The sequence below is a fragment of the Natrix helvetica genome (assembly GCF_964273705.1).
Source record: "Natrix helvetica genome assembly, chromosome: 1".
Classification (NCBI taxonomy): Eukaryota; Metazoa; Chordata; class Lepidosauria; order Squamata; family Natricidae; genus Natrix; species Natrix helvetica.
Window position 1 is genome coordinate 11,625,948 of NC_138548.1, and position 21,405 is coordinate 11,647,352.

The window sequence follows — 21,405 nt, forward strand, 5'->3', positions numbered from 1 at the left end:
GGACCTCCAAAATCACACATGCTGTGAAGTCCTACGCCAGGACAACATTTAAAATTCTGGGATACCCTTTCCTGAAATGTAAAAGGATTTGAGATTCTTGGCTGAATAATTTTAAATTTCCTAGTTTCTTTTGCGGAAGTTCTGGGTTAACTTCTATCTCATGATTACTCTCAGCTCAATTGTCTTTCCTAACAATCAAGTTCTCCCCCTTCCCCATTTAGAGTCATTCTGCTTTTTTCCAGGGGGGTGGGAATAGGACATTGAAAGAATTCCGACAAGGTGAATTGCTAGTTTGTCGTCCTTTTTCTGCTTCAGTTCTCCACTCCAGAAAAATATCTGAACCAAGTCCTTCCTAGAATCTGCTTCTGACATTCATTGAGACCACCATGTTGTTGTGAAGTTGTGTCCGATCCATCGCGACACCATGGACAACATTCCTCCAGGCTTTCCTGTTCGTTACCATCCTCTAGAGTTCATTTAAGCTCCATCCAGCCACCTCATTCTCTGCCATCCCCTTCTTCTTTTGCCCTCAATCTTCCCCAGCATGAGACTCTTCTCCAGTGAGTCCTTCCTTCTCATTAGATGGCCAAAGCACTTGAGTTTCATTTTCAGGATCTGGCCTTCTAGAGAGCAGTCCGGGTTGATCTCCTCTAGGACTGACCAGTTTGATTGCAGTCCAAGGGACTTGCAGGAGTCTTCTCCAGCACCAGAGTTCAAAGGTCTCCATTCTTTGGCGCTCAGCCTTTCTTATGGTCTAACCTTCACAGCCACACATTGCAACTGGGAAAACCATAGCCTTGACTATACGCACTTTTGTTGGCAGGGTGATGTCTCTGCTTTTTAGTATGCTGTTGAGATTTTCCATAGCTTTCCGCCCCAAGAGCAAGCGTCTTTTAATTTCTTGGCTGTAGTCCCCATATGCGGTGATCTTGGAGCCCAAACATACATAGAAACATAGGTTGGCTGTTTCGGAACTTGCAATGTGTGGTTTGAAGGGGTTGATGGGCATCTACATGGGGCTGCCCTTGGGACGCGCCCGGAGACTGCAGTTAGTTCAGAACGCAGCCGCGCGGGCTGTGATGGGGAGTACGAGGTACTCCCACGTAACACCTCTCCTGCGCGAGCTGCACTGGCTGCCTGTGGTTTTCCGGGTGCGTTTCAAGGTGCTGATTACCATCTTTAAAGCGCTCCATGGCACGGGACCTAGTTACTTGCGGGATCGCATCCTCCCACATACATCCCTGCGGCCAATACGCTCACACAGGGAGGGACTTCTCCTGGTGCCGTCCACTAGGCAATGCCAGCGGGCGACACCGAGGAGTAGGGCCTTCTCTGTGATGGGCCCAACCCTCTGGAATGACCTCCCCCCCGACATTAGAACCACTTCTGACCTCCGCTCCTTCCGGCAAAAACTGAAGACCCACCTGTTCCGATTAGCAGGCCTGGCATAATTCAACTGTCCCTCCTGGCAAATGTATTATATCTGGTTATTTTAGGGGCTTTTTAATTTACTGTATTTGTTTTTAGGGGTTTGAATTTATTTTATATCTGCTTTGTACAGTTCTTTTAACTACATTTTAACCTCCTCCATGTCAATTGTCAACTGTACATATTTAATTTAATTTTATTGTATCCTGTTATATTTTGTATGAACTGTACACCGCCCCGAGTCCCTTGCGGGAGAGGGGGCGGTCTAGAAGCATTAAATATTATTATTATTATTATTATCTGATCATCCCAAGTTGGTTTGTTGCTTGAAGCTAGCAATGCAGTGTTTCTCCTGGAAGATGCCCAGAAGAGGCCTTGAAAACACGGTTGACTTATACCATAGTAAGTGTGGAGAACTTTTGTACAGTATACTACAGCCTACTGTAGTAAGTTCTGGACATTTTCATCGCTGTTTTCGTTCTTCACCCAAAATCTGACCACGTCACTGCTCAAAGCTAACACTTAGCTCTTATATACCGCTTCATAGTGCTTTACAGTCCTTTCAAAGGGATTTACAGAGTCAGCATATTGCCCCCAACAATCTGGGTCCTCATTTTGCTGACCTTGGAAGGATGGAAGGCTGAATCAAATATTAGTCTTCTTTGCAGATTTCTACTCCCTACAAGGTACGTGACATGGGGGTCAAATGGCAGGCCTTTTCTGTGGTGCCCCCAATTTTATGGAACAGCCCCCCCTCCCCCAGAAGGGCAGATGACTCCTATCCTGCTAGCATTTCATGAACAAGCGAGTTTTGTTCCAGTATATCTTTGACTCATAGATCTTTAGGACAATTGACTTTTCACAGTGCTATTTTTAATCCTATGTATGCGGTTTCATTTTGATTGTGGTTTTTTTTGGATCCTACTCCAAACGCATTAGGATTCGGGACAGCTGTATCAACAGCGACAAATAAATAAATGAAAAATAATACTGCACGGATGTATCCTGTAGTTGTATTTGTGCTTCGCTTCTCTTTGTTTCTAGTTGCATCTCATCAGGATTTGGCGCCTGGTTTTTGTAGTTTCTAATGTTTGAATTCTGTTGAGTTTTATAGTTTAATGTAATTTTATATGTCTTTTAATTTCCAATTGGGTGCCATCCAGAGAAAGAAGGGCAGCTATATAAACACTATATTATATCTACATATCTATATATGCACTTGCACCTATATCTATATATCTACAGCTATATCTCTATATCTATCTATCATCTATCTATCTATCTATCTATCTATCTATCTATCTATCTATCTATCTATCTATCTATCTATCTATCTCTGTTTATATTTCTGAACTGCCCATCTCCATCAAAGAGGGACTTTAAATTTATATTTAATAGTTATATGTCCACCCACCCACCCACCCATCCATCCATCCCTAAGCATATGTTTCATTTTATATATATTATAACTGTCGATCATGTCTGACTGTCTCTGTCTGTCTCTCTGTCCCTGCCTGCCTTCCTACCTACTTACCTATCATCCATCTATTCTATGTGTCTGTCTGTCTGTCTGTCTGTCTGTCTGTCTGTCTGTCTGTCTGTCTGTCTATCTATCTATCTATCATCTACTATCATCTATCTATCTATCTATCTATCTATCTATCTATCTATCTATCTATCTATCTATCATCTATCTATCTATCTATCAATCATCTATCTATCAATCATCTATCTATCTATCTATCTATCTATCTATCTATCTATCTATCTATCTATCTATCTATCTATCTCTATCCTAATCTTTAATTCTCTCTCTCCACACACACGCGTACACATTAAATTATTACGTTTTTTTGCATCCTGCTTACATTCCCTGCCAACATATTTTGAGGGTAAGCGGTGGCGTTTATGCAAAGCTGAGAAAAGAAATCAGAAGGAGTTTGCCAAAGCAATTAAAGGCGCTAGGCAAGAGAAAAGCAAAGCAAACGTAAAAACATTGCCTTTTTTTTTTTCTTAACCACCTCCTAAGCGATCTAAATTATGTGGGGCAATGTACAGATTCTTCTGTGGCTGGATCCTTGTCTGCAGCAAAGGTTTAAGAAAAAAATGGCCCTTGGGTCTGGCTTGCATTTCACCAGCTTCTTCTGCCCACATAGCTTCCTCGCCATCTTAGCTAGCAAAATTGGTTCCTGGCATAGGACGACGATGCTTTCTGTCTATATTAAACAAGCTCTCTTTGGCTTCCGTAGTAGTTCTCAGGACTGTTTCAAGGCAGCTCTGAGCGGAGACAGCCGAGAAAGAAGAGAGAATTTGGAATTGTTGCAGCAGGGGGGAAAAAAATATAGTAAAACAAAAAACCTCAAGCTTGCAGAAAAGCTGTAGTTGTCACTTTTGAAATACTGAATGGCTCGTATCCTTGCTATGAAATGGATTTGACATACCCTGGAGCAGGTTCATTTCTTAAAGCAAGAACTAATTAAAATCCATAAATAATTTCATAAAATTCTAGCGTTAGAAATTGGATACGGGCAAACGTGAAACCGGATTAGACCATTTGTAGGGCAAATACAGAGAGGTGGCTTCAGAATTAAAATGGATTCCACCCCCACCCACCCCCGTGCCAGTATAGACAAATGCGGTGCCAGTCAAGAATTTCGCCTGTGAAATCTTGGCTTGTTTTTTGACATTGATTAAGCAAAAGCGCCTAAGAACGTCTGTCCTGCCATTTCTTGTAGGGGCACAGCAAGACCTCTGTCCTTCCAGAACGCAGGACACAGAATTATGGGTTTCAGTTTATTTCATTTATTTGCATCCCACCTACATTATTTTTTGCAAACAACTTGATATAATCCAACACACTTTCTCCCTCCTATTTCCCCCACAAAAACAACCCTGTGAGGTGAGTTGGAGTGAGAGAGAGAGACTGGCACAAAGACCTGCCTTTCATGCCTAAGGCGGGACTAGAATTTGCAGCGTCCTGGTGATGAGCTCAAAGACACCCAGTCAGCTTTCATGATTTAGGCGGGACTAGAACTCACAATCTCCTGGTGATTAGCCCAAAGTCATCCAGCTGGCTTTCTTGCCTAAGATGGGACTAGAATTCGCAGCATCCTGGTGATGAGCTCACTGTCACCCAGTCAGCTTTCATGATTTAGGTGGGACTAGAACTCACAATCTCCTGGTGAGTAGCCCAAAGTCACCCAGCTGTCTTTCATGCCTAAGATAGATCTAGAACTCACAGTCTCCTGATGATTAGCCCAAAATCACCCAGCTGGCTTTCATGCCTAAGACAGAACTAGAACTTCCAGGGGGACGCCTGGAAGGAGACACCTAGAAAAGGAACTTGGGGGAGGAAACCCCATATGGGTGGCATTGATAATTTCCTCTCCTATGCACTGGTTTACATACAGGGGTCCCCAAACTTGGCAACTTTAAGACTTGTGGGCTTCAACTCTCAGAATTCTCCAGAAAGCAATGCTGGCTGGAGAATTCTGGGAGTTGAAGTCCACCAATCTTAAAAGTTGCCCAAGTTCGAAGGCCTGTGACTTAGAACATAGAATAGCTTAACTTAAGCTCCAGCCATTGCATCCCAGTGTGCTTCTCAACTCCGGCAAGCTAGAGATGGGTGGACCTTCTGGGAGTTGATGTCCACCCATCTCCAGCTTGTCAAGGTTGAGAAACATGGACTCCAATGTTGCTCCTTCCAACAGATGGAGCTTCCCCACCGAAGGAAGTCCCCCCCCCCCACCTCCTAGTTCTTGCTCCATCCTTAGGAGGAGAGGATAAGTCTTTCCGATGATTTGATCCTCAGGGCCGAAGGAGATCTTCTGCAGGCAGAGCCAATTTCCAGCTCCCGAGCTGCAGGCCGTGGCTTTCTTGACTCTACATCGCACACAGCAAAGCCATAATTGGTGCCAGGGATCCCTGATCACATTCGCTTGGCGCTTTCCCCCCCCTTGCACCCCCGAGTGCTCAGAGAAGACGCCACTCATCATTACTGAAAAACGGCGAGGTCTCTGTCAGCTAAAGAAGATGCCATCTTGTGTATTACAGGCATTTCTCTCCCCCCTACACCATCTCTTCGAATTGTCAGATAACACTGACGTACATTTATTTATAACATTTTAATTCCGGCCTTCTCCAAAGAAGCCAGATAGCGCATCCACGGCCTTCTTCCTCCTCCGTGCCCTTGTTTGCTTTCTGGCCTCTTGACAATCGCTAGAAGTGAGGTTTTGGCTGAGAAATTAGAAATGGCTTAAAGATTGCCGCTGAGTAGGGATTTGGACCGGTTTGAAAGTCAGCCTGAGCTGCTTATTTGGGAAATGTCTCCACGCCAGCGCTTCCTTAGCAGTTCTTCAAGCACGGCATCGGGGGTTGCTTTCCTTCTTGATGCCTTCCTTATTTTGCTGGGCTCCCATTCAGAGGCCTCTTTGGCAGCGAGTTGCAAGCCTGTGTGTAAAATGGATTTATGTGTTTGTATATAGGATGTAATGGAAGGGCATAAAAGGGGGAGGCCAGGTTGAAGGAAGGTAGCGAATGCATTTCCCCGCATACCTTTTGTGAGAAGAAGGGGACTGCGCTTCTCCGAAAAAATAGGCGATGTGAGTGGTGTCGTTTCCTTTTTTCGAAACTTATCGAGCGTTGCAGGAACTGGGTATGTTTAGCTTAAGAGAAAGAAGGACTAGGGGAGACATGATAGCATTGTTCCAATATCTCAGGGGTTGCCACAAAGAAGAGGGAGTCAAACTATTCTCCAAGGCACCTGAGGGTAGAACAAGAAGCAATGGGTGGAAACTAATCAAGGACGGAAGCAACTTAGAACTGAGGAGAAATTTCCTGACAGTGAGAACAATTAATCAGTGGAACAGTAGTTGCCTCCAGAAGTTGTGAATGCTCCAACACTGGAAGTTTTTAAAAAGATGTTGGATAGCCATTTGTCTGAAACGGTATAGGGTTTCCTGCCTAGGCAGGGGGTTGGACTAGAAGACCTCCAAGGTCCCTTCCAACTCTACTATTGTATTGTATTGTATTGTATTGAGCTTGTCCCAAAGGCTGGTAAAAAAAATAAAAAAATCCTCTATCGTGCATGAAATGCAATGAAAGCGGGGCTAAGTTAGCTTCTGTCTTTTTTTATTTTATTATATTTATTTTGGTTTGTCAAGCATGTAAGAGAAAACAAGTATAAGTATGAATATAACATGTAACTATATAAGTATAAGCAGTTATACGTCTATACGTAGGAAAAGAGTACAAATAAATGGGGGACAGTAGGACAGGGACGGTAGGCACGTTGGTGCGCTTATGCATGCCCCCTTTAGGGACCTCTTAGGAATGGGGTGAGGTCAATAGTAGACAGTTTAAGGTTAAAGTTTTGGGGGGTTTGAGGATGTAACAACAGAGTCAGGTAGAGCATTCCAGGCGTTGACCCCTCTGTTGCTGAAGTCGTATTTTCTGCAATCGAGTTTGGAAGGGTTTACTTTGAGTTTGCGTCTATTGTTTGCCCGTGTATTATTGTGGTTGAAGCTGAAATAGTCATTGACAGGTAGGACGTTTTAGCAGACAATTTTGTTCTACTCTCTTTTAAGAGGGGAAAAAGTACTACCACTGTAGTACTGTTCATAATAAACATCGCCAGGATTACGGGCCACCTCGGAAAGTTGGCTAAGATAATGCATGCCCCTTCAATCGCTCGGGCTGTGACCCACGAATGCTCGATACCGATACGTCTTCTGCAAAGGGGCTTCGTTATAGTTGCAAGGATGCGCCCGTCCCACCGTGAAACCCTGAAGGTTGAGACGTAGAAGAAATCCCCTCACGGATTTCCTTTGGGGCAAAACGTTGACTTATTTTTCCATGCCGATTCGGGCTCCGGGGTCTAGGGTGGGTGTTGGAATGCGTGGCTTCAGATTCTGTGTCGATTCTGGGCTCAAATACAAAGCGCGTATTTTGGATAGATTGAAAAAATAATAATCATTTGACCTATGAAAACGTACGTTGGAGATGTTTCCTACGACAAAACCAAAGGGAGGATTTTGCCTGATGTGCGGTGGGGGCAACACAATATCGGCTTTGCACGAATTGGCCTGACGTTCGTTTATTTATTTGGAGAAAATACATATGGTCGCCCACTCAGTCTTTCTGAGTCTGGCCAGCTTACTAAAAATATTGACCCATCTGGTGCTGTACAGCAGTGGTCCCCAACCGGTGGTACGTGATAAAATTTTGGTCATCCACAGAAAAATTATTTGCATTTTTTATATTGCACTAATACTATTTATTTTATTTTTTTAAAAAAAATCACATTAGTGGTCCACGGGATTTAAAATTATGAATTTAGTGGTCCCTGAGATCCGAAAGGTTGGTGACCCCTCTTGTATAGGGATGTTTTGCTTTGAAATTCAGCAACTGGGAGCCAAATAAGAAGCCATTCCAGTATGAGCTTCATCCGTATAAACAACCTACCCCTAAAAAAATCAGAGGGTGATACCGCCATAGTGTTTACAGAGCAGTTGTGTGCCCCAAAGGGCCTTCATTTGATTTCTGATGTCGTTGAGAGTGGGCTTTGGCTTTTATTTATTTAAATTTAATATAAATGTTTGGCACTTATGGCGTCTGCGTATACGTAATCCTTCAGGCGTCGATTTGAGGCTGGTGGAACGCGAACCTGGAAATACATAACAAACTTGAGGAAAAACCACAGAGATTTGGGTTCCTGTTTTTAATTGCCTGGCATATGTCAGAATAAAATAATTGAATAGTCCTTGTGCTGGCACAGATCGGATTGAGTCATCTCTAGGGCTGCTGGTTAATTTGTTCTCAGGTGCATACAGAGGGGAAGGAAAGTTGGGAGAGAGGGATGGACGGATGGATAGATAGATGATAGATAGATGAGACATAAACAGACCTACAGACCAACAGACGAGTTGGGAGAGATGGATGGATGGATGGATGGATGGATGGATGGAAAGACAAACACACAAACAGGCAGATGAATGACTATATAGATGATAGATAGATAGATAGATAGATAGAGAGAGAGAGAGAGAGAGAGAGAGAGAGGTAGGTAGGTAGGTAGATAGGTAGATAGGTAGATAGGTAGATAGATTATAGGTAGGTATGGAGAGAGAGAGAGAGAGAGAGGGTTGGAAGATGGATGGACATACAGACAGACAGGTCTAAACTCAACACTGGAGTGAATATGGAAGATGTTATTTGCTTATTTTGAATTGATTTGATTTTTACCCAGACCTTTATTATTGCTTAGAAATAACCCAAGGCGGCATGTGGGCACAGGGGCCGATACCAAGTCAGAGTTGGCGCCAGGGATGAATTTCCCAGCTCTTGATTTGTAGCACAAACCAGATTTAAAAGTCAGGCACGTGCCAGCGGAAGGAGATTTGGTAGCATCTTAGTATTCTCCAAGTCGGTCGTGGGCACTCACGGTTAAAGCTCCGTTGATGGGAGACCCTTCCCTGGCTGTTATCTCAGGCAGCCGCTGCTAAAGTGGAAAATAGCACGCTGGGTGAATTGATAGACAATTTCGTCTAAAGGGGCTTTCTTTGTTCCTAGGCTTGCTGTGATTCTCCCCCCCCCCTTTTAAAACAGCCCTTCGGTTAGTTAATTATCCCTTTAGAGCAGGCCTAAAATATAAAAAGAGTCTCTTTCCGTGAGCTGGGCAGCCACATACATTTAATTAATAATTTTTAATATATAAAATCACAGGTCCCTGCCCTGATGAGCTTACAGGCTCCAAAGGAATCGAGCCTAGTAGTTGGAGATAGTTGGTTGCTTTTAAAAAGACGAGTCTCATTTCCCCCCTTAAAATTCAGGCAATATCTCTCTATATATATCGGACGTTGCCTGGAAGTGTGTGGTGAGATGAGGAATATTATCACAAGCCTCGAACAAATATTGAGGAGAGATGTCTTTTCACAGAATGTGTTTCTTTTTCTTTCTGGTTTTTTTTTTTCTCCAAGCGGTGATGAGCGTTGATTGACACATGAGGATATTGAAAAGAAAATAAGGCCCCTGTTTGCATTAACAATCCCATCCTAAAAGCAAATTGTAAAGTTTCCCGTCGTAATAAGGCTCTGATCAAATTAGCTTTTCTGGAAAATGCGCCGAGCATTGTCGGGTGGTGTTTATATTAGCGAGCCATTATTCTGTGATTATAATGGGTGGTAAAATATCTCGGGATAAGTGAGGCGCAAGCAGCCAAGGTGGTGTATGTAAATTTATTTTCTGGAAAAGGCGTTTTTCCCATTTTGGCTGCTATCAATGTTTTAAAATTGTGTGTGTATGTGTATGTATGTGTGTGTGTGTGTGTATGAGTATCTACCTATCTATCTATCTATCTATCTATCTATCTATCTATCATCTACCTACCTACCTACCTATCTATCTATCTATCTATCTATCTATCTATCTATCATCTATCTATCTATCATATATCTAGCTACACACACACACACACATCAGAAACCAATCTGGCTTCTTTAAAAAAAAATCAGCGTACTATTAGATGGTCGGCTGCCGTAATAATTTTGTTATTAGTTTTTTTTAAAAAAAACATTTGCTCATTCCCTTGTTACTTTAAGTGGACTGACTTTGGACCCACCTCTTGATATTATTATTATTATTACATTATTCATTAAACATGAAACTCAGCCAACTGAACATTCAAAAATGCATCACAAATACCAGTGACTGGTGCTAATGGTTGATACGGTTTGCTGCCAGCGTCCGAGGTATCAACCAAGTACCTTCTTAAAATATAAGATGTTCCGAGTAGCGCAGTTTTTTGCAGTTCCGCTGTTGTTATTGCAGGAAGCTGCAATTTGTGGATGTATCTTGCAAAATTCTTGGACATGGTGCCAAGTGCCCCGATGACAATGGGTACCACTCTTACATGCTTCATCCATAGCCGTGTAGTTTCGATGGCCAGGTCGCGATATTTCATGATTTTTTCTAGTTCTTTTTCTTCGACTCTGGCATCTTCAGGATATAGTAATGATAATAATAATAATAATAATAATAATATATTATTTTAACCATCGCTTAAGAGTTTATTGATGGAGGGTTTATGGATCCTTGAAATTTGTGCCTCCCGCACCCTGCGGCTCGAAAGCACTTTTTTTTTGCTGCGAGAACCTTTCCAGCCGTTGTTGGGGCGCTATTGTAAATAATAATAATAAAAAAGAAATAAATAGATTCATCCTTCCTAAGAACTTTTAAGTTAGCGGGATGGGCGGAAGGGGGGATGAAAGCCATGGAGATGAGATTTCCAAGGCCATCGAGAAGCAGCTCCGTCCTCGACGTGAGCTTTTTCAAGAGGCGTAGTAGCTCCGAGGAGGCATACAAATGACGGTTCAGTTGCCTGCAGTGAGTATCTAGTCTGCAAACTACTCGTCTCGCACACCAGCAGAAGGCAGGATATTCTAATGACCGAGTTGTTCTGCTTTCCTGGGGAGGGCAGGGTTTTCTTCCATCCTTCACAAAGCTTTGCACTAGGAAGCCTATTTTGCACGCCGTTAATAACCTTCCTTCTTCCGCTTCCCCCCCCCCTCTCCTGGCAAACTCTACCCCCAGTTTGGTTTCCCCCCCCCCCATAACCGGCTCTTTGCTGACTTGTTCTGCTCAAGTGCTTCCTATTGTAAGCGAGCTAATTACTATTTAATGAGCACTAAGCCGAGAGCCAGTTTGGTTTCGTGATTAAGGCACAAGGCGAAAACTGGGAGACCGTGAGTTCTAGTTCCTCCTTAGCCACGAAAGCTCAGCTGGGTGACTTTTGAACCAGTCATGAATTCCGGTCCCACCTTAGCCAGGAAAGTTGGTTGGGTGACCTTGAGTCAGTCATTCTCGCTCGGCCCAAACCACCACAGAGGGTTATTATTCTGGGGAAAATAGGAGGAGGAAGGAGCACAGGTAGTCCTTGACTTATGACAAACAATTGAGTCTAAAATTTCTCTTGGTAAGCGAAACGTTTTGTTAAGTGCGTCCTGCCCCATTTTACCGCATTTCTCGGCACGGTTGCTAAAGTGAATTGTTGCAGTAGTTAAGTTAGTACAGTAGTTAAGATAGGCGAATCTGGCTTCCCTATTGACTTTGCTTGTCAGAAAGTCACATGACCTTAGGACGCTGCAACCGTCATAAGTACGGGTCAGTTGCCAAGCACCTGAATTTTGATCGTGCTGCAACAGTCGTAACTGTGAAAAACGGTCATAAGTCATTCCCCCCCCCCCAGTGCCATTGCAACTTCGAATGGTCATTTAATGAACTGTTGTAAGTTGAGGACTACTTGCATTGGGTATGTTCATTGCCTTGAGTAATGAATGCGGGAGACAAATAAATATGAATATAAATAAGCCACAAAGCTCTGGAATGGAAAAAGAGGGGGTGCCAGAAGTGGTAGTCAGCTGGTTCTCTCCATCTCGGGTGAACCAGAAGTGGCGGCTGTGGGAGACTCCACACACACACCGCCCCAACGTAGTGCGCGAGCACTGCATGGGCAGAAGATGGTGTGCATGCGGAGATGTGGCGCGTACGATCACATTTGCGAACCGGTAGGGAAGGTAAGTGAATCCCACCGCTGGTGGGTGCCCTTTGCCACCAGAGGTACAGAGATAATGGATCCAAATAGCGAATACAATTCGCGGGGATCTATCAACCTGATGAAACTTGCTAAATCGCTGATGCACTGAAAACGACAATCCGATGATCTGCCAGATTTAGTTTTCCCATCAAAACCCACCCTTGATGATGGCCAACACAGAAAATGAGATTTATTCTGCCATTGTCCTGTCTGTGGTTATGGAGCATCCAGAAGGAGCTTCTCCGCAACTCTCAGTTTTGATTATTTTTTAAAATGGTTTAAAGATTTGTATCCCTCTTTTAGTCCTGTCGGCATAAGGCAGCACAAATCTTCACCATTAAATAGCCTTATGGTTTTTAAATAAAGCCACAGATGGTTAAAATGCAAAAGGGGGCCACTGCGTAAAAATGCCATAAAATATTTAAACAACTCCCAGTTAAATGAAATCTTAAGCGTTTTCCTGGAGAGGCAAAAATTGACTGGCTCTTCAAAGCTGTTCAAAGACGATGTGGAATAGTTATGGAGCTAGAGGTAGTCCTCGATTTACAACCACAATTGGGCCCCAAATATATGTTATTAAGTGAGACATTTATTAAGTGAGTTTTGCCCCATTTTATGGCCTTTCCCCCCACAGTTGTTAAGTGAATCACTGCAGTTGATACCGTAAGTTAGTAAACCGGTTGTTAAGTGAATCTGGCTTTCTCATTGTCAGGGGATCACAGGACCTTAGCACACAGCAACTGTCATAAACACGAACCGGTTGCCAAACAATTTTGATCAAATGATCATGGGGATGCCGCAAAGGTCGTAAGTGTGAAAAATGGTCATAAGTTCCATTTACAAGTGCTGTTGTAACTTTGAAGCATCACTAAAAGAACAGTTGTAAGTCAAGGACTCCCTGTATTCAGAGCGAGCTTTGTGTAACGATGAAGGCACCAGGCTGAAAAAAAAACAGGAGACTGAAAGTTCTAGGCCAGTGATGGCGAACCTTTTTTGGCTCACATGCCACAAGTGGGGGGAGCGCAGGGGGGTTGAGTGCGGGCATGCCGCACCCATAATGCAATGCGTGATCCCCCCAGTGCGCATACGCGCACAACGCGCGACTCCCCCCTTTTTACATGCTTTTTTTGCCCTCCCCAGACTCCAGGGGCTTTATAGGAGCCTGGGGAGGGTGAAAAGAGCCTCCCCCGACCCCCTGGAGGCTTCAGGGACCGTCCCTGAAGCCTTCGGAGCGCTTAAAACCACCCTCCGAACAAACCGGAAGTGACTTCCAGGCTGCTCTGAGGGTGGTTTTAAGCACTCCGAAGGCATCAGGGAAGCCCCGGACGGTCCCTAAAGCCTTCGGAGCACTTAAAACCACCCTCCGAGCAAACTTCCGGGTTGCTCAGTGGGTCATTTTAAGCGCTCCGAAGGCATTAGGGAAGCCTCGGACGGTCCCTGAAGCCTTCGGAACGCTTAAAACGACCCTCTGAGCAACCCGGAAGTCACTTCCGGTTTGCTCGGAGGGTGGTTTTAAGCGTTCCAAAGGCTTCAGGGACGGTCCCTGAAGCCTCCGGGGGGGCGTGGAGGCTCTTTTCGCCCTCCCCAGGCTCTTATAAAGCCTCTGGAGCCTGGGGAAGGTGAAAAATAGCTTTTAAAAAGGTGAACTCAGCTGGCCAGCGCGCGCATGCCCTGAGAAATGGCTCCGCGTGCCACTTGTGGCACGTGTGCCATAGGTTCGCCATTACTGTTCTAGGCCATAGGCATGAAAGCAGGCTGGGTGACTTTGGGCCAATCACCAGGAGACTGGGAATTTTAGTTCCACCTTAGGCATGAAAGAGCTGGATGAGTGTGGGCCTGTCACCAGGAGACAGAGTTCTAGTCCTGGTTTAGGCATGAAAGCATGCTGGGTGACTTTGGGCCAATCACCAGGAGACTGGGAGTTCTAGTCCTGCCTTCTCTCCACTACTGTCTTTCCACTACTGTGACCACTTGTAGAAAGGAGTGTACGTTCATTTAGGCAAGAAAAACCAAATGCACAGGTACAGTATAAGTGGTATCTTGCTCAATAGTAGTAACTGAAAGGGATCTTGGAGTCCTAGTGGACAACCATTTAAATAGGAGCCAGCCGTGTGCAGCAGCTGCCCAAAAAGCCAACACAGTTCTGGGCTGCATAAACAGAGGGATAGAATCAAGATCACATGAAGGGTTAATACCGCTTTATAAGGCCTTGGTAAGGCCACACTTGGAATACGGCATTCAGTTTTGGTCCCCACGATGTAGAAAAGATGTGGAGACTCTAGAAAGAGTGCAGAGAAGAGCAACAAAGATGATTAGGGGACTGGGGACTAACACATATGAAGAACGGTTGCAGGAACTGGGTATGTCTAGTTTAATGAAAAGAAGGACTAGGGGAGACATGATAGCAGTCTTCCAATATCTCATGGGTTGCCACAAAGAAGAGGGAGTCAAGCTATTCTCCAAGGCACCTGAGGGCAGGACAAGAAGCAATGGGTGGAAACTAATCAAGGAGAGAAGCAATTTAGAACTGAGGAGAAATTTCCTGACAGAACAATTAATCAGTGAAACAGCTTGCCTCCGGAGGTTGTGAATGCTCCAACAATGGAAGTTTTAAAGAAGAGATTGGACAACGATTTGTCTGAAGTGGTGTAGGGTTTTCTGCCTAAGCAGAGGGTTGGACTAGAAGACCTCCAAGGTCCCTTCCAACTCTGTTATTATATTATATTATATTGCAGGACAGAGGGTGGTCTTTTTTCACTAAGTAGACAAACTATAGAATTAGTTCCCTTGGGATTTTTTTTCCCATCCTGCCAGGCGTGAGGTGGCCGTGTTTTCTTCAAGTTATGCTCATTTGTGTAGGAGCTGTGCAGCAGAAAAGGCAGAAAAGAGAGGTTGAGATGAGCAGACGTTGACTTTTGTCATGTTCTCTTAAGCCCCTGCTTTCTTTAGGATAAGGGGCACAGTGGCTCAGTGGCTAAGACGCTGAGCTTGCCGATCAGAAAGGTTGGCAGTTCGGTGGTTCGAATCCCTAGCACCGTGAAACGGAGTGAGCTCCATTTATCTCGGGCTTCTGCCAACCTAGCAGTTCGAAAGCATGTAAAAATGCAAGTAGAAAAATAGGAACTACTTTTGGTGGGAAGGTAACAGCGTTCCGTGTGCCTTTGGCATTTAGTCATGTGGCCACGGAGACGTTTTCGCACAGCGCTGGCTCTTCGGCTTTGAAACAGAGATGAGCACTGCCCCCTAGAGTTGGGAACGACTAGCACATGTGTGCGAGGGGAACCTTTACCTTTACCTCCTATAGGATGGGCTCTTAGGACACTGCAATTTTATTAACGCTATTTTTTTTAAGCAAAGTCATATCTTAAGAGGGCAGATTAGATACTATCAGTTTTACACAGCTATCGTCCTTGACATTCAACCATGGGCTTGTATATTCTGTCATTGATCAAAGCTGTCATTGTTCGAGTTTACAACTTCTTCACTGGGGTTGTTAAGCGAATCGCAACAGGTAAGTGAATCACATGGTGGTTAAGCAAACCCAGCTTTCCCCGGTCGACTTTGCTTGTTGCAAGCTGAATGGAAAGGTCACCAAGAGGAAATCCCTTGACTTTGGGACTCTGCAAGCATTGTATATATCTGCGGGTTGCCAAATGCCTGAATTTTTGATCCCATGACTGTGGAGATGCTGCGAGGGTTGTAAGGGCGAGGAACAGTCGTAAATCTTTTCTTTGCAGCATCCCCATAACTTCAAACAGTTGCTAAATAAATCCAATTTGAACTGAGCCAGCTGTTTTGCCAACTCTTTCTCGTGGTAGCTGCTTAGCTCCAACAATTGCTTCCTGTTGGGGCCCTAAGGAGATCGGGCGGGCAGGGGAGGGGTGGGGGGGGAGGGGCGAGTAGAGTCCGGCGAGGCGCCCCTCGACGTGAGTGACATTGAGTTGGCCACACCCACCCAATTACACGCCCACCTAGCCACACCCACCCAGCTGGTCATTAGGCAGATCATATTAGTGGCCCGTGGGATTTAAAATTAAGAATTTAGTGGTCCCTGAGGTCTGAAAGATTAGAGAACGTTATAAAGCACTGTGAAGTGGCATATAAGTCTAAGTGCTATTGCTATTGCTAAATGAACTGTTGTAATTCGAGGACAACCTGTAGAGGCCATTTTGGGTCAAGAATACAGGTAGAATGGGTGAAAATCGCCCCTTCTCTCTCTAGTGCTGACCGAACAGATCGAAGCCTTTTCATGTGATGGGCCTGGTGTTTTCCTATTTCCGGCTTGAAGGCCTGAAGAAAAGAAGGTAACCGTACTATCGTTTTCTTTGCCGAAAGCTTCCCACCTTCCATTTATATTCACCTCCATGAACCAGCTCCTTCTCCAGCTGGGCTGAGTCAGCACGATGAAGCCACAGTGGGATTGGCAACACCCATGTGTGTGATGTAAAGTGTGCTCTGGTCTTTAATTAGCCATAATGAAGCCCCAGAACTGTTTTGATAACAGAGCTTCAAATCTTGCTGTCAACGTTTTTTATTGGACTCTGCTAAAGATCAGCAAAAAGAGGATTTCTCCCCCACCCCCACACTCCTGTTCAGATTTCCCAGTCTTAAAAAAAGAAAGCAACGCGGAAAAATAACCAGCTACCAACTTCTTCTTCAAAGACCCTAGCCGGGTGGAAACAAGCTGAATTTATAAATGGCCATAATAAAATAAATCAAATTTATTAAAAAACGGCCGTCGCCGTAAATCAATGCGAAAACTAACCCTCTCTTAAGATGGATGGCAGTAAAACGAGGATTGAAAGGAGGGCCGGTGAAATAAAAGTGGCTTTAAAGATCTTGGAAGGGAGAGCGTTTTACGCAGCCCTGAGGGTGAGACCTCCTAAAGCAGGGGTGTCCAAACTTGGGAACTTTAAGACTTGTGGACTTCAACTCCCAGAATTCCCCAGCCAGCATGGAAGTGTGGAAATATTCAACAGTCAGACTTTTAACTGAACACACCCACAGATCTGCACTTTCATTTCACAAGACCTTCATAATCAATCTGCGTATCGTCTGTCCATTTACTTTCGGCTTTCCTGCAGGGCAATGCAGTTCTTCCGTTTGACAGGGCCAGCGAAATCTTCGTCTTTATATAGAAAGTAAAAAATAAATAAATATAACCCTTTGCTTTTGTCCATTTGTGTTTAGAGAGATGTCTAGTCCTTATGGAGAAGGATTGTTTCTTTTCCATCTGAATGGAACATGGTTTACCTTGGTATCTTCCTCCGTAAGTTTTATAGTTCAAACCACGATGCCGGAGTTGTCAGAACGCCTGTTGACAATCTGTGTACTTGTACTACGTGTAGTCATTATAGAGGGACTGATTTGAATGGAGGTTGGATGGCGGTTTTTACAAAAACACGATGGTTCCCATTGGATGGCCTTGATTTTTCTCCAAAGCAAATTTTCCGGCCCTCTCTTTTTATCTATGGAAAATAAGAAGCTCATTTCTGTATGTATGTATGTATGTATATACCAGGGGTTGTAACACAAATACATACCTATTTCCCTGGCTCAACTGATAAGGAGGCGAGCCTGTGGCTTAGTGGCTAAGACTCCTGCCTAAGATATAATACAGCCCAGGTTCAAATCCCAGTAAGGGTATGGCTAGCTGATGAGAGCTAATTAGCTCGAAATAGATCTATACTAGTCTCCCTTTATTTATTTTTCAGTACAAATACAACACACACACACACACACACACACATATATATATGTTTTCGTAGATTTTCACGGGTGTAGGTATGCTGGTTTTGTTGTATTCGGGTCTTTTCCCGTGTAAGGTTGAGATTGTCTTTGCAACGTTTCGGCAGGATCTCACCTGCCATCTTCAAGCGTGGGCTTAAAAGTGGGATTTTAAGCCCACGCTTGAAGATGGCAGGTGAGATCCTGCCGAAACGTTGCACAGACAATCTCAACCTTACACGGGAAAAGAATACAACAAAACCAGCATATATATATATATATTGGCTGCAGCTTATGGATATCTGGGGCAGAAAGGAGTGAACCCTTTCCTCTGCATTTTAGCTCTGTTGTCAAAAGGTTAAAAATGCAGATACAACATTATGAACCTCACAAATAATTTAAGAGACGAATGTTAGGAGACTTTCCTTCCCCCTTTCCCTTTTCCCTTTCCTTCCTTTTATTCACTGGCTGTGAATAAAAGTTAAAAGCCTCCTTGAAGGGTCTACTCAGGTCCGTATAAGTCCATCTTGGTTGCATTCTTTTATTTATTTATTTATTTATTTATTAATCCATTTTATATGCCGCACCCTCTCCACCAAGGGACTCGGGGCGGCGTACAATTTACTACATAACAAATAAATAACAAGGAGGAGATATACAAAAAGCATTATACAACACATAATAAATAAATAATCAATTAATTAAAAACAGCAAAAAGCAATTAAAAAACAATTAAAACACCCAAAGTCAAACCTAATTTAAAATTTTATCCAGAGGGATTAGAATAGCTATAATTCAGGCCAGGCCGGCTAGTTGGAACAGGTGGGTCTTGAGTTTCGTGCGGAAGGAGCGGAGATCGGTTGTTGTCCTAATGTCGGGGGGGAGGTCATTCCAGAGGGCTGGGCCCATCACAGAGAAGGCCCTGCCCCTCGGCGCCGCCCTCTGGCATTGCTTGGTGGACAGCACCCGGAGAAGTCCCTCCCTGTGAGAGCGAATTGGTCGCAGGGATGTATGGGGCAGGATACGATCCCGCAAATTCTTGGCCCTTTTTGAACAGGGCGGTTTTCTTGCAGATGTCTTATTGCCAGGCTAGGTGACTTCAGTGGGAGGAAGAGAAGGGTTGTACGCAGTGATGGGTTCCTACCGGTTCGGCTGAACCAGTAGTGGTTTGGCCTGCCACGGCCCCGAACTGGTTCTTCTATGGCGGCGCCATCTTGATTTTTGGTTCTGCAATTTTCATTGCACAAGTTTATTTTTTTTCATTGTTAATGTTTGGCGCATGCGCAGAACTATTTTCATTGCACAAGTTTATTTTTTTCCCATTTTTAATGTTTGGCGCATGCGCAGAACAATTTTCATTGCACAAGTTTATTTTTTTTCATTTTTAATGTTTGTCCCATGCGCAGAACTAATTTTCATTGCACAAGTTTAATTTTTTTTCATTTTTTATGTTTTGCGCATGCACAGACCTATTTATGTGCAAATGTACATGTGTGCAGAGTGCATATCTGGTGAGTGTGCAAAATTTTTGCATGCACCGAACCGGCAGTAATGCCGGCAGCAACCCACCTCTGGTTGTACGGTACGCAGTTGTTATTTAGAGGCTCTCTGCCGCCCCAATCCTGGGATAATGCTGGATCTTCTAGACCAGGGGTGTGCACATTTGGCAACTTTTAAGATCTGTGGACCTCACAAGTCTTAAAGTTGCCAAGGTTGGAGACCCCTGCAAAGCTGGCTGTGGAATTCTGAGAGTTGAAGTGCCCAAGACTTAAACTTGCCAAAGTTGGACCCCCTCTCTCATTCTAGACTGGTAGCCTTTAGTTGACCCGTCTTCCATGCAACCTCCTCTGAAAACTATACAAGTTATTTATTTATATATCCACCCACCCATCTGGGTTAGGGGACTGGAGGCTAAAACATATGAAGAACGGTTGCAGGAACTGGGTATGTCTAGTTTAATAGAAAGAAGGACCAGGGGAGACATGATAGCAGTCTTCCAATATCTCAGGGGTTGCCACAAAGAAGAGGGAGTCAAACTATTCTCCAAGGCACCTGAGGGTAGAACAAGGAGCAATGGGTAGAAACTAATCAAGGAGAGAAGCAACTTAGAACTGAGGAGAAATTTCCTGACAGTTAGAACAATTAATCAGTGGAACAGAAGTTGCCTCCAGAAGTTGTGAATGCCCCAACACTGGAAGTCTTTAAGAAGATGTTGGATAGCCATTTGTCTGAAACGGTATAGGGTTTCCTGCCTGTGCAGAGGGTTGGACTAGAAGACCTCCGGGGTCCCTTCCAACTCTGCTATTGTATTGTATTGTGTTGTATTTATTAATTTCTCATTGTGATCATGAGGGCCACTCACCTCAAGGATCTCTGGTGACTGATCTTTTTTTTTAAAGCAAAAGCAATGAAAAAACAGTAAAGACACAGGTGATATTCATCTGGAAAGTAACCTCTGAATAACATGCAAAACATTCTACAAGGGCTTATCCCTACCCTGCACCCCCATCTCCACTCTAAGGAGGTTGTGAGACCAGCCAGGTTTTTAAAATTTTTATTATTTATTTAGTTTGTATGTACAAGATAACAAGTATAAGTATAAACATGGACATGAACAGGGGTGGGTTGCTCTCGGTATTGCTACCGGTCCGGTGTGTGCAAAAAATTTGCTCTGTGCACATACACATTTGCACAAAAATAGGTCTGTGCATAAGCAAAATGTTAAAAAAGGGAAAAAAATTCATTTGTGCAATTATAATTGTTCTGCACATGCGCAGAACAGAAATCAAGATGGTAGGAACCCACCTCTGGACATGAACAAGAGAAATGAGTACAAATAAATGGGGACAGTAGGACAGGGACGGTAGGCACGCTGGTGCGCTTATGGACGTCCCCTTTACGGACCTCTTAGGAATGGGGTGAGGTCCACGGTAGACAGTTTAAGGTTGAAGCTGTTTGAGGGTTTGAGGATGTAACAACGGAGTGAGGTAGAGCATTCCAGGCGTTGACCCCTCTGTTGCTGAAGTCGTATTTTCTGCAATCAAGTTTGGAACGGTTTACTTTGAGTTTGTATCTATTGTTTGCCCGTGTATTATTGAGGTTGAAGTTAAAGTAGTCGTTAACAGGTAGGATGTGGCAGACAATTTTGTGTACTACTCTTAGGTCAGACCGTAGGCTACATAGTTCCAGGTTTTCCAAGCCCAAAATTTTGAGCCCGGTGGCATAAGGGATTCTATTGTGAGCAGAGGAGTGGAGGACTTTTCTCGTGAAATGCCAATTGTATTAATGTCCGGTATACATTATGTTGTGAGTGATTTTCTGAAAGTCATCCAGATGGGATCCATTGAGATCTCTGGAGGGAGGCTGTAACGGAGGGCAGGTGCCAGGAGAAAGATAGCACACTTCCTAGGTCCGATAGACGGCATGTTTGATCAAAGGGACCAGATGCTGTGGGAACGAATTCCTGGGCTTTATTAGGCCTTGTGCAAAGTAGCAACTTCCTTTTGTTTTATGGAAATCCCTTTGTAGAATTTCTGCCCAAATGCTCTGAGAGAGGGATACAAGACAGAATACAGAATCATGCCTTGGAAAGCTTCTAGTTGAACCCTCTGCTTACAACCTTACATCGTTTCAGACAAACAGTTGTGCAATCTTTTTTT

General features: G+C 44.1%; 2 protein-coding genes across 2 annotated transcripts in view; both read left to right on the forward strand.

Moving 5' to 3' along the window:
* The window catches only part of STK11 (serine/threonine kinase 11), a 608,695-nt gene extending 590,828 nt beyond the window's left edge, over window positions 1-17,867 (forward strand). The window contains exon 11 of the transcript XR_014175894.1: window positions 17,804-17,867. The gene's annotated coding sequence lies outside the window, so the exon portion shown is untranslated. The remainder of the gene's footprint in view (window positions 1-17,803) is intronic.
* Window positions 1-21,405, forward strand: part of EFNA2 (ephrin A2) — a 331,852-nt gene that overhangs the window by 14,361 nt on the left and 296,086 nt on the right. The gene's annotated exons all lie outside the window — the stretch shown is intronic.